This window comes from Pseudophryne corroboree, chromosome 11, assembly GCF_028390025.1.
Source record: "Pseudophryne corroboree isolate aPseCor3 chromosome 11, aPseCor3.hap2, whole genome shotgun sequence".
NCBI classification, from domain to species: domain Eukaryota; kingdom Metazoa; phylum Chordata; class Amphibia; order Anura; family Myobatrachidae; genus Pseudophryne; species Pseudophryne corroboree.
In genome coordinates, this window is record NC_086454.1 from 129,604,168 (window position 1) to 129,610,167 (window position 6,000).

General features: G+C 34.9%; 2 non-coding genes across 2 annotated transcripts; both read right to left on the reverse strand.

The window, feature by feature from the left end:
• Nucleotides 1-1,238: 1,238 nt before the first annotated feature.
• On the reverse strand, nucleotides 1,239-1,311 carry TRNAT-UGU (transfer RNA threonine (anticodon UGU)). Its single transcript has one exon. It is a non-coding gene; the product is annotated as a tRNA-Thr (tRNA).
• A 1,542-nt stretch (nucleotides 1,312-2,853) lies between these two features.
• On the reverse strand, nucleotides 2,854-2,926 carry TRNAT-UGU (transfer RNA threonine (anticodon UGU)). Its single transcript has one exon. It is a non-coding gene; the product is annotated as a tRNA-Thr (tRNA).
• Between the last annotated feature and the right edge of the window lie 3,074 nt (nucleotides 2,927-6,000).

Here is a 6,000-nt window from a genome sequence, read left to right on the forward strand (position 1 = left end):
ATGATAATACCATGCCTGTCAGCAGAAACAGAACAGGTGTACAACAGGGTGAGAAGTATTAAAAACCTCCTAATGTGTGTGTTTTTTTGCTATCATTAAAGTAAAATTATTGGAAAGCTCTTACCATAGTTTCATAATAATAGTGAAAAACTTGTTGGAACTATCAGCATGAACAGAATCGGCCCAATAAAATGCAACAAATATGTTTTAGACATGCTCTTGTAACCAATCAGCAGATTAGACTGAACATCATATGTCTTTGTCCAAATTAACCATCCAAATATGTGACCAAATTGAAATGGTTCTCCTCACTTAAAGATATTGCATAGACTATTTTAACATTGGGAAACACTAGGTCCCAGTGAGATTGGACCTCATGACCCCTGGTTTACGAGACCAGTGCTCTAACCCCTGAGCTATGGAGCCACATAAGTAGCCAGAACTGTGACCAATACGGGGTCTGAATTATGGTGGAAAAGAGTTTTCTTCAAATTTCAGTAATCTTATTGGATATTATTAGTTGTAGCTCATTCTCCAAATATACACTTTTAACAAATGACCACTGCTGAAATGCCTGCTTGGGACATGCAGTTAATAACCTATTAAACAATTTAAAGAAACTTTCAGTTTGCTGTTGTATGTTGAATAGGTGTATATATAAAATTGAGGAAATGTTGGTCATGTTTTCCATGCCTCACAAACCTTGTGCTCCTTAGTCTGGAATGCCTTCAAAATGATATGACAGAATGTCTTTATATTGAGATATTTGTGACCAATAGTGGTCATTACCTTGAGTATGCTTGCATTTGTACTTTATATATGCTTACATGACCAAAAAAGCCTTCTGGCAGCTACAGTTGTCAATTCAAAACTCTTCTGGATCAACTGATGAAGTTGATTCCTGCATGGTACAATACAGATTAATACAACGTATATACCATTGTTGCTATCTTTAAAGTTTAATTATGGAAAAGCTCTTTCTACAGTTTGTAATGATACTGAAAAATTATGATGGGATTATCAGCATGAACAGAATCAGTACAATAAAATAATTTTAAGACATGCTCTTGGAACCAATTTGCAGATTAGACTGAACATCATAACTCTGTGTACAAATTGAATATCCAAATGTGTGACCAAATTGAAATGGTTCTCCTCACTTAAAGCTCTTGAGCAGACTATTTCAACATTGGGAGCTGCAATTTATATTTTAGCAGCAGTAACAAGAAAGTAGCACTAGGCCCCAGTGAGATTTGAACTCACGACCCCTGGTTAACAAGACCAGTGCTTTAACCCCTGAGCTATGGAGCCTTGCCTTCAGCACTATGTATGTTCATTCTGCTTAGTGATGGAAAAAAATCTTCTGCAAATTTCAAATCTCTGTTATCATTTTATTGTCGCTTTTTGTCCCAATGTAGACTTTTCACCAAAAAATTCTACAAATTTGCAATATCCTTGATTGAGGCATGTAGTATATAACTTTTTCAGAAAATCAAATAAATGCAAAAATTAGCTGTCTTTGCTTGAATTGAATTATACAGAAAATATTGAAAAAGTTGGACATATTTTTAATGGCTCTCCAACTTTGTGTTAGAGTGTCCTGTAGTGAGCTGAAATGATAATACCATGCCTGTCAGCAGAAACAGAACAGGTGTACAACAGGGTGAGAAGTATTAAAAACCTCCTAATGTGTGTGTTTTTGAGCTATCATTAAAGTTAAATTATTGGAAAGCTCTTACCATAGTTTCATAATAATAGTGAAAAACTTGTTGGAACTATCAGCATGAACAGAATCGGCCCAATAAAATGCAACAAATATGTTTTAGACATGCTCTTGTAACCAATCAGCAGATTAGACTGAACATCATAACTCTGTGTACAAATTAAATATCCAAATGTGTGACCAAATTGAAATGGTTCTCCTCACTTAAAGATATTGCATAGACTATTTTAACATTGGGAAACACTAGGTCCCAGTGAGATTGGACCTCATGACCCCTGGTTTACGAGACCAGTGCTCTAACCCCTGAGAGATGGAGCCACATAAGTAGCCAGAACTGTGACCAATACGGGGTCTGAATTATGGTGGAAAAGAGTTTTCTTCAAATTTCAGTAATCTTATTGGATATTATTAGTTGTAGCTCATTCTCCAAATATACACTTTTAACAAATGACCACTGCTGAAATGCCTGCTTGGGACATGCAGTTAATAACCTATTAAACAATTTAAAGAAACTTTCAGTTTGCTGTTGTATGTTGAATAGGTGTATATATAAAATTGAGGAAATGTTGGTCATGTTTTCCATGCCTCACAAACCTTGTGCTCCTTAGTCTGGAATGCCTTCAAAATGATATGACAGAATGTCTTTATATTGAGATATTTGTGACCAATAGTGGACATTACCTTGAGTATGCTTGCATTTGTACTTTATATATGCTTACATGACCAAAAAAGCCTTCTGGCAGCTACAGTTGTCAATTCAAAACTCTTCTGGATCAACTGATGAAGTTGATTCCTGCACGGTACAATACAGATTAATACAATGTATATACCATTGTTGCTATCTTTAAAGTTTAATTATGGAAAAGCTCTTTCTACAGTTTGTAATGATACTGAAAAATTATGATGGGATTATCAGCATGAACAGAGTCAATACAATAAAATAATTTTAAGACATGCTCTTGGAACCAATTTGCAGATTAGACTGAACATCATAACTCTGTGTACAAATTGAATATCCAAATGTGTGACCAAATTGAAATGGTTCTCTTCACTTAAAGCTCTTGAGCAGACTATTTCAACATTGGGAGCTGCAATTTATATTTTAGCAGCAGTAACAAGAAAGTAGCACTAGGCCCCAGTGAGATTTGAACTCACGACCCCTGGTTTACAAGACCAGTGCTCTATCTCCTGAGCTATGGAGCCTTGCCTTCAGCACTATGTATGTTCATTCTGCTTAGTGATGGAAAAAAATCTTCTGCAAATTTCAAATCTCTGTTATCATTTTATTGTCGCTTTTTGTCCCAATGTAGACTTTTCACAAAAAAATTCTACAAATTTGCAATATCCTTGATTGAGGCATGTAGTATATAACTTTTTCAGAAAATCAAATAAATGCAAAAATTAGCTGTCTTTGCTTGAATTGAATTATATAGAAAATATTGAAAAAGTTGGACATATTTTTAATGGCTCTCCAACTTTGTGTTAGAGTGTCCTGTAGTGAGCTGAAATGATAATACCATGCCTGTCAGCAGAAACAGAACAGGTGTACAACAGGGTGAGAAGTATTAAAAACCTCCTAATGTGTGTGTTTTTTTGCTATCATTAAAGTTAAATTATTGGAAAGCTCTTACCATAGTTTCATAATAATAGTGAAAAACTTGTTGGAACTATCAGCATGAACAGAATCGGCCCAATAAAATGCAACAAATATGTTTTAGACATGCTCTTGTAACCAATCAGCAGATTAGACTGAACATCATATGTCTTTGTCCAAATTAACCATCCAAATATGTGACCAAATTGAAATGGTTCTCCTCACTTAAAGATATTGCATAGACTATTTTAACATTGGGAAACACTAGGTCCCAGTGAGATTGGACCTCATGACCCCTGGTTTACGAGACCAGTGCTCTAACCCCTGAGCTATGGAGCCACATAAGTAGCCAGAACTGTGACCAATACGGGGTCTGAATTATGGTGGAAAAGAGTTTTCTTCAAATTTCAGTAATCTTATTGGATATTATTAGTTGTAGCTCATTCTCCAAATATACACTTTTAACAAATGACCACTGCTGAAATGCCTGCTTGGGACATGCAGTTAATAACCTATTAAACAATTTAAAGAAACTTTCAGTTTGCTGTTGTATGTTGAATAGGTGTATATATAAAATTGAGGAAATGTTGGTCATGTTTTCCATGCCTCACAAACCTTGTGCTCCTTAGTCTGGAATGCCTTCAAAATGATATGACAGAATGTCTTTATATTGAGATATTTGTGACCAATAGTGGTCATTACCTTGAGTATGCTTGCATTTGTACTTTATATATGCTTACATGACCAAAAAAGCCTTCTGGCAGCTACAGTTGTCAATTCAAAACTCTTCTGGATCAACTGATGAAGTTGATTCCTGCATGGTACAATACAGATTAATACAACGTATATACCATTGTTGCTATCTTTAAAGTTTAATTATGGAAAAGCTCTTTCTACAGTTTGTAATGATACTGAAAAATTATGATGGGATTATCAGCATGAACAGAATCAGTACAATAAAATAATTTTAAGACATGCTCTTGGAACCAATTTGCAGATTAGACTGAACATCATAACTCTGTGTACAAATTGAATATCCAAATGTGTGACCAAATTAAAATGGTTCTCCTCACTTAAAGCTCTTGAGCAGACTATTTCAACATTGGGAGCTGCAATTTATATTTTAGCAGCAGTAACAAGAAAGTAGCACTAGGCCCCAGTGAGATTTGAACCAGTGCTTTAACCCCTGAGCTATGGAGCCTTGCCTTCAGCACTATGTATGTTCATTCTGCTTAGTGATGGAAAAAAATCTTCTGCAAATTTCAAATCTCTGTTATCATTTTATTGTCGCTTTTTGTCCCAATGTAGACTTTTCACCAAAAAATTCTACAAATTTGCAATATCCTTGATTGAGGCATGTAGTATATAACTTTTTCAGAAAATCAAATAAATGCAAAAATTAGCTGTCTTTGCTTGAATTGAATTATACAGAAAATATTGAAAAAGTTGGACATATTTTTAATGGCTCTCCAACTTTGTGTTAGAGTGTCCTGTAGTGAGCTGAAATGATAATACCATGCCTGTCAGCAGAAACAGAACAGGTGTACAACAGGGTGAGAAGTATTAAAAACCTCCTAATGTGTGTGTTTTTTTGCTATCATTAAAGTAAAATTATTGGAAAGCTCTTACCATAGTTTCATAATAATAGTGAAAAACTTGTTGGAACTATCAGCATGAACAGAATCGGCCCAATAAAATGCAACAAATATGTTTTAGACATGCTCTTGTAACCAATCAGCAGATTAGACTGAACATCATATGTCTTTGTCCAAATTAACCATCCAAATATGTGACCAAATTGAAATGGTTCTCCTCACTTAAAGATATTGCATAGACTATTTTAACATTGGGAAACACTAGGTCCCAGTGAGATTGGACCTCATGACCCCTGGTTTACGAGACCAGTGCTCTAACCCCTGAGCTATGGAGCCACATAAGTAGCCAGAACTGTGACCAATACGGGGTCTGAATTATGGTGGAAAAGAGTTTTCTTCAAATTTCAGTAATCTTATTGGATATTATTAGTTGTAGCTCATTCTCCAAATATACACTTTTAACAAATGACCACTGCTGAAATGCCTGCTTGGGACATGCAGTTAATAACCTATTAAACAATTTAAAGAAACTTTCAGTTTGCTGCTGTATGTTGAATTGGTGTATATATAAAATTGAGGAAATGTTGGTCATGTTTTCCATGCCTCACAAACCTTGTGCTCCTTAGTCTGGAATGCCTTCAAAATGATATGACAGAATGTCTTTATATTGAGATATTTGTGACCAATAGTGGTCATTACCTTGAGTATGCTTGCATTTGTACTTTATATATGCTTACATGACCAAAAAAGCCTTCTGGCAGCTACAGTTGTCAATTCAAAACTCTTCTGGATCAACTGATGAAGTTGATTCATGCACGGTACAATACAATGTATATACCATTGTTGCTATCTTTAAAGTTTAATTATGGAAAAGCTCTTTCTACAGTTTGTAATGATACTGAAAAATTATGATGGGATTATCAGCATGAACAGAATCAGTACAATAAAATAATTTTAAGACATGCTCTTGGAACCAATTTGCAGATTAGACTGAACATCATAACTCTGTGTACAAATTGAATATCCAATTGTGTGACCAAATTGAAATGGTTCTCCTCACTTAAAGCTCTTGAGCAGACTATTTCAAC